At 44.4% G+C, this 7,346-nt stretch overlaps 1 long non-coding RNA gene across 1 annotated transcript; it reads right to left on the minus strand.

Moving 5' to 3' along the window:
• Positions 1-2,604: 2,604 nt before the first annotated feature.
• On the minus strand, positions 2,605-5,140 carry LOC138105970 (uncharacterized). The gene is made up of 3 exons (XR_011148834.1): positions 5,113-5,140; positions 4,746-4,943; positions 2,605-2,685 (listed from the first exon to the last, which is right to left on the minus strand). It is a non-coding gene; the product is annotated as an uncharacterized lncRNA (long non-coding RNA).
• Between the last annotated feature and the right edge of the window lie 2,206 nt (positions 5,141-7,346).

Consider the following 7,346-nt stretch of genomic DNA (forward strand, 5'->3'; position numbering starts at 1 on the left):
ACTCGCTCTTGTTAAACTGCACGAGGCATTTAGCTGCTGCCTCACCCTGAAGGCACGTGATGCCTCCAGCTCAATATTTCAGGATGTTCAGCTTTCTCAGGCTGCGTGATGGGGTCACAAAGCTGCATAGGCAGAAATGAATGTTTCACCCAGGATTCATCGCCTCCTCTCCTCAGTCCTCTAACAAATGGTTGGGGGTGGTTGGACTCCTCATCCCTATCTTCATGTGAAAGAGCTTGTTTAAGCATCTTTCTCTTGGCAAGTTGTGTCTGTGAATCCCCAGTGCTCTTCAACATCTGGGATTTAGCATCCACTCTCTCTGGGGACACTTCCTTGGAAAAACACATGGTTATTTTATGTAGGCAGATTGCTGCCTCACATCTGGATATCTGTGGGTACCCTTCGCAGCCATAAACCTTGGTCAGAGGAGGGAAATCTCAGAATCTAACCTTAAAATCTACAAAGAATACTCTGATTCTTTAAAATTATCTGAATATTACTGTAATTTATAAATCATTCTGCAAAGACAGGGATGGGGAAGAGAGAAGCTATTGCATTACATACCCTCAGCTCCTAAATTCACCAAGAGGTAGAGGGATTTAGACCTCTAGCTGTCTCTTAAAATGATTAAGGAAGAAAACGAGGCTCACTTTGTAGCGGAAGGGGAGCCTTCTAAAGCAGATCACATTAACAGGACAGTCTTACAAGGTCTTATTAGCAGAATCATACTATAATAGATTTGGGAGAAGTGAGGTATTTTAACTATATGAAAGGGAAATAATATAGAGAGAGACATTCTGTCACTCCTTGAAAGACAATTTTTGATAAAGAAGAAACAGTAAAATCTTTTTCTGTTTTGATCCCTGTGGAAAGACGGCTGGGACCCCATGGAAAGATGGCTGGGGGTAAAATCAGAGGAAACTGGGAAGTTATATTCACATCCTAACAGGAGTTATAACAGTACAGAAATCATAGGTTAAAATAAGGTTGCTGCACCCTGGATGGAATGCGGTTGGCATGCTCCACGATGATTCTGCCCACACAATCTGCAACCAGAAGCACCTGCTAAGGGGGAGGAAGGGAGGGTGGAGCAACTGGAGACACCACAGCCGGGCTCTGTAGAAATCTTTGCAGGGAGGGGAACTTGGTGGTAGTTTGCTGCTGAGAAACTGCACCTGTCAACCAAGGGAGATAGGAGAAGGTGCCTTAGTGTTGAGCCAAAAGCTGTACTGAAATCACTGTCCTTGGATAAATGTGGTTCATCATAACCTAATTATATTAACTCACACCTCTATCCCAACGTTACCCATGTCCGAGGTACAACCACCCCTCACTGGGCCTGTGCTCTATATTTTATTAACTATATCTTTAAGAGTGAAGCAAGAGACTTACACCAATCAGTAACAAAGGTATTTATGGCTAAAGTCACTCAAGCTCCGCCTAAACATAAAGGAATAGTACAAAAATAAGTCAAGAATGGGGAAAAAGGGAAGACTCCATTGTAACTGCTGGGATCAGTCAATGGTCTGAACCTGCCTTCTCCCCCATAGAACCTGCCTGTCTGGTTGCTGAATACTTTTATTGGGGATTAGAGCTTGTCTGTGTATCACTTTGAATACATTTTTGAAGTCAGATACTATCATCAGCAATCCTTGAGCCTCAACCTGTCACAATGTTATATTAATAAAGAGTGTTATTCCGTAAACTGTTGGCGCGAGTCCTTCACAGATGCTGGCAGCTGCCGGCAGCAGGGAATGTGCTCGAACAAAGTGAAAGATCTGCTGATGGGTCATAAAGTGGGAAAACCTGCTGAGGGGTGTCCCTTTTGCTGTTGGTGTATTTCCCTGAATAAGCCAGTGGAACTGTCCTATCCAGCAGGACTGTTCAGCAAAGGGTCCCCATAACAGGATGCTCATAGACTGCTCAGGCACAAGGGTTTTGGCTTTCCTGGGAAGCTGACAGACCAATCAAACACTAAGGGTTGAGGAAGTCTCCCCACATTAAGGGCCAAGAAAATCTCCCCTAGTCATGTGACAATAGAGAAGGAGGTGTTGAGAATGAAAAGGTAAAACACAATTTGTATGAGAGTGAACATGAAATGACAAAGTTTAAGATCTTTATAAAGAGAATGAAAAAAATGAAATGCAGGATAGTAAACTTCAGTAACTGCAAAGGATTGATAGGCAAAGTCATGTGGAAGGGAAAGATGAAACGAGCTGGCAACTTCTCAAAGAATCAGAGGAAGAAATCATTTGTAAAAAGATACAAGTTCAGCAAAATCATGAGCTCTTCACTGATGTCAGGCCCAAGAGGAAATGTAGGAAATAAACAGTAGGTGAGATTACTAAAGGCAGGTATAAAAGCAAAAGCGTGTAAGAACAGAGATATCAAGGACAAGAGGAAATCACTATACGTTTCTAGTAAGGAAAAGACTGGTGGAGTGGGAAATGTAGAGATGAAGGTCATAGTGTTTAATGACTTTTTTTTCCATCTATCATCCCTATAGCAGTGATCAGGTGGTTAATGTCATTAATTCCAAGGACAAAAGGAAAGAGCAAACCAGAGAGGAATTAGGTAGGCTCACCTTTACAACTGGCTGAGCTTCCTTGTCTGACATAAGAATATCTCTGACTTGTCAGCAGTTATCACTGAGGCCTTGCAAGAAGCAGCTGGGTTACCAAGAGTCTGGAAAAGGTCAGGGGAAAGTAAGGGACAATGAAAAGACAGAGAAAGTACAGTCAGAGGATGATGGATATGTCAGATTAAATGCAGCCTCTGGAAAATACTCCACAAATAAGCAAACAAACTTCTTGGGAGGAACTGAAAGGTGAAAAGGTTAATATCCAGCTTGGACCTACCAAGTACAAATCATCTGAAACAAGGGGAGAAGCACTGGATAGCAGCTATCTTTGCTTTTATCAAGTTTTGACAGTTTTACATGGCAAATTTCACAAGAAAGAAATTGAGTCTATGTGCTGTTTGCAAGCTGTTCTGGTACCAGTACCTGCAGGTCAGTTGGAAAGGTTTGCTCTCTAAGTGAATGGATGCCTTGGACAGAATGATGTGGGATGCCAGAGTCAGTTTTGCCCAGTGGTATCACTGGTCTGGATGGTGGGAAAGGAGACTTGCTAGAAAACTCAGGAGATTATACTGCTGGGAGGAGTTGCAAGTACATTGCAGGAGTGCTTTAGAATTCAAAGTGCCCTTGGGAAACCAGTGAAATGGCCTGGAAAACACACAAGATGAATTTCCACTGTGAAAATGCAAGGTGCTGCACTTTGACAGGATTGATCACAAATCTGAGGTTGGTGAGAACAAAATTAAACAAAGCTGTGTCATGAAAAAGCCAAACATTGTGTGGGGTGTATAAAGAGTAGAGCTGAAGAGAGATACTTAGAGAAATACTATGTATTTTTTCCTCAACAATGGCTGTAATTTGAGACGTATGTGGACAAATTTGAGAATGTCCAAAGGAAAGCAACAAGAGGTCTAAAAAAGCATGACCTTGGAGGAAATAGTGGAGGAATTAGCTTGGTGTGGTCTCAAGAAAAACAGATGGGGGAGGGGATGGTAACAGCTTTTTAGTACATAAAGGCTGCTGTGAGGAGGAAAGGCGTAACCTGCCCTCTGCATCTGCAGGGGATAGGTCAAGAAGCACTGGAGTTCAGCTGCTGCAAAGGAAGTGTATAAAAATTTTCTGAGGCATTAGGGAAAACTTTCTAATGGTACAATTAGGGAAGCACTAGAATAGATTGCCTGGGGAAGAAGTGGAGCCTCCATCACTAGCAGTCTCAACAATTTAGGCTAACATCTGTCAGGAACAACACACATATAACCAAACTGGCTGGGGGCCAGGGAAGTGACTACATGACCTCCTGAAGTCCCTTCCAGACCTGGTTTTCTCTGGTTCTAATCATTCAGGAGCCTCCCTCCCTGGCGATGTTCTGTACTTTTGGAATGAACCATTTGACATGCTGCTTGATTACTACCCTAGTTTCTTTGCATTCCTCTATACTAAGTTGTGGGCTCTATATTAAGTTGTAGCTTTTCTGAAAGAGAAGTAATGTTTCACTTCAAGTTCCTCCAGCAAATGTTAGGGATGCCTCTTCAGTCACATTGTGTTTCCATGTTTTCAGCAGTTTAAATTTAGGCACCCCTCAGGACAGCCCCAGATCCTAAACCTGGTGGCATGAGAGAGGAGAGCTGGAACCTAAACCAAGAAAGGAGTAAAGAGCAGAGCTACAGCCTGGTGAGCTGCTGTACACCATGTAGGGAGTGAGGCAGGCTGAGCTCTTACCACCTTCCTTCCTGTCGTAGGTTGAACTCTCCCTCCCCTGCAGACAGAAATCTGTAATTTATCACTGACAAGAGGGAACTGAAGGATCAAGACACAGACCTGCCTTGTCTCCTTAGAGCACCCAGAGATGCCAGATGCTCAGAGTAGGCAGTGGTTGCCTGGCAGTACCTGAGCACAGCCTGTATCACTGAGACCTTCATAGTTGGATCTGTGCCCTGCTTGGTTCCCCAAACCTGGGGAAATATTACCAAGAGAAACCAAAGCACAGGAATAGAGAAAAGGTAAAGAATTTTTATATTGACCCTGTGTCTTGTATCGTCCCAATACCAGACTTTCCAGTATCCTCATAAGACATACCAAACAGCAACAACATTCTCAGAAATAATAATCTTTTAAAGTGCTTAGAAAATACCTAAGAGAAAAGAGAGCTGTTAAGTGGACCATTTACCTTAATGTGATATTTTTAGCTGAGACAAAAGTACTCTGTGGAGGTGGACAGGGTCAGAAGCTTGTCTCCATGAGCATTCCTCTCCTGTGATGCAGAACAAGCATGCCCATTCTGATCTCTTCCCCAGAAACCTCAGCACTGGGTTTGTCTTGAATTTCATCTAGTGTTGGCTGTAGCATGGTGTGGTGGCCAGTGAGCCTACGATACAAGGGACAAAGAGTCAGCTGGTGAGACAGTCCCTGGTATGAGAGAGCCTCCAGGTTAGGGTGAGCAGAAAAGGCTTCCCCCAGGATGCATTGTTCCAGTATATTAATCTACTCCAGTTCTGCATTCCTGGTTGCCCGTGGCCCCTCCACCCCCTTGCTACCTTGTATATTCCATGTCCTAGAAAGTTCTCCACTCCAGGTTTCCCCCATTGGCCTTTGCCCCTCACCATTCCCCCAGAGCTTCCCCATTGGCTCCCATTCCCCAGTCCCGCCTTTGTACCGCCCCCGTGCCATCAGAGCATTGGTCCCTGGTGCTCACCCTGCTCCTGTACTTAAACCTGGACCCTCCATTGTCTTTTGTCTTTGTCCTCGGATCCCTTCAAGGTGTGGCTGCAATAAACCTTCATTCGTGGAACTCTATACAGAGACCCTTCCTGCCTCTTTGCCACTGACCCATATTGCTGAAGCTGTCTGTGTGTTTGTGCATGCACACGTGTGTGAGTGTGGGGCTGATCCTGCCGAGCAGCTTCGCTAAGGAGGCGCTTTTGGGAAGATCTCAGCACCCTGTGCCGTGGCACAGAAGTCACAGCACCCGGCATAGCAATAGCGTGGAAACACCTGCAGCCAGAGACAGCAGAGGGAAGGACTTCAGTGTTCAAACCTTGCATCCAAAGGGAGGAGGGAGTGATGTTCACATACATATGAAGGAAGCATAACTCAGATATCTTCGCAGAGCTGTGGCTTCAGTGGAGGTCATAAACCCATGGGGAAAGATAATGGGTGGCTGACAGTGACCTCCCCCAAATGTTGTCAAACTGATCACCTCTCCTAGGATTTTACTTTTCCACTGTGTGTCTGTCCTCCTTTCATGTCAGCTGACATAGTTTGCTCTCAGTCAATTCTTGTGGTAGCTCCAAAATTCTCATTCTTTAATCCTCATTCATCTTACCCCTCATAGCCTCTGTTTGCAGCAAGCATTCACAGTTGCCAGCTCACTGAAGGAAAAACCTGAGCTTTCTGAATTTCTTAAGTGTCCTCAGAACACAAAACCCCAAACTAATGTCATCTGACTCCTCAGACAAACACTTCAGTTGAGAGAGACTGTGATAAATCACATTTAAATGCAAGAAGAAAGTGCCATTCATGGTTGGCTCTGAACTGGCTTGGAGGTCAGTGGCATCTGACTCCTACTCCAGTAGAGCTTTAATTTGTTTAAGAGATGAGTGAATAGGTCAGAACACAGTCCTGGGCAACTAGCTCTATGTGGCTCTTCTTGAGCAGGGAGGTTTGACCTAATGACCTCCAGATCAGCCTCAACCATAATGTGATTCTGTGTGATTCTCTGTGGTTCTGTGTCTCCTTTAATTCCCGAGCCTGCATCTCTTGAAATAGCCTGTTTCTTTCTCGACTCGTGTTTCAAGTGTTGCTTTCCAACCTTGTGCATTAGATAGGTCAAATAACAAACAATTGACTGCAAACCCCAGTAAAATCATGAGTCCTATGATCAGCAGCTGAGGGAACTGAGGTTGTTTAGCCTAGGTAAAAAGGAGGCTCGGGGGAGACCTTACTGCTCTGTACAGCTACCTAAAAGGAGGTTGTGGATCAGGTGGGGATCAGTCTCTTCTCCCAGGTTACTGCTCACAGGACAAGAGGACATGGCCTCAACCTGCACCAAGGGAGGTTCAGGTTGGATGTAGGGAAGAATTTCTTCATGGAAAGATCTCTTAAGCATTGAAATGAGCTGCCCAGGTAGGTGGTGGAGTCACCACCCCTGGAGGTATTCTAGAAACAACTGGATGTGTCACTTAGTGCTATGGCTTTAGGTGACAACGTGGTGTGTTGGTCTTTTAAAACCTAATGATTGATACTGTGATTCTGCAAAATTGTGCAGCCCCTATACCAGGCTTGCTTGGTTTGCCTCCTGAGGTTGCTACATGCAACTGCTTAGTCAAATCTGCCAAAATGCTGAACACTAGTCCTGCTTCACACCCATGTAAGCACACCAATTTCTTAATAAGAAAACATATTTGAGGAAATGTAGAGCATTTAGAAGAGTAGACCTTTCAACTGCAGAGCGTTTTCAGACTTGGTGACAGCAAAGCTGCTAGTCTTGCTGCCATCCCACACACGCAGCTATGCATTACAAAGACAAGAAGCAGTCACACAGAAAATGGTGTCTGTGCCTTACTCAAAACCTGCTGTTCTCCTGGTGGCATCAATGCTTTATTTAGGTCACTTTATAAAAAAGACAAATTAAGCCTCAGGGCAGAATTGTATCCTTTGACTCTGTAGGCAGAATCTGTTCTCATGCTGGAGTAAATGGTGATGGCTTTAGTTTGTTGAAGATAACAGAGATCTTGTTGTAATACGCTTGAGTGTATTCCAGTGGAAAGCA

Source organism: Aphelocoma coerulescens, chromosome 2, assembly GCF_041296385.1.
Source record: "Aphelocoma coerulescens isolate FSJ_1873_10779 chromosome 2, UR_Acoe_1.0, whole genome shotgun sequence".
Taxonomy (NCBI): Eukaryota; Metazoa; Chordata; class Aves; order Passeriformes; family Corvidae; genus Aphelocoma; species Aphelocoma coerulescens.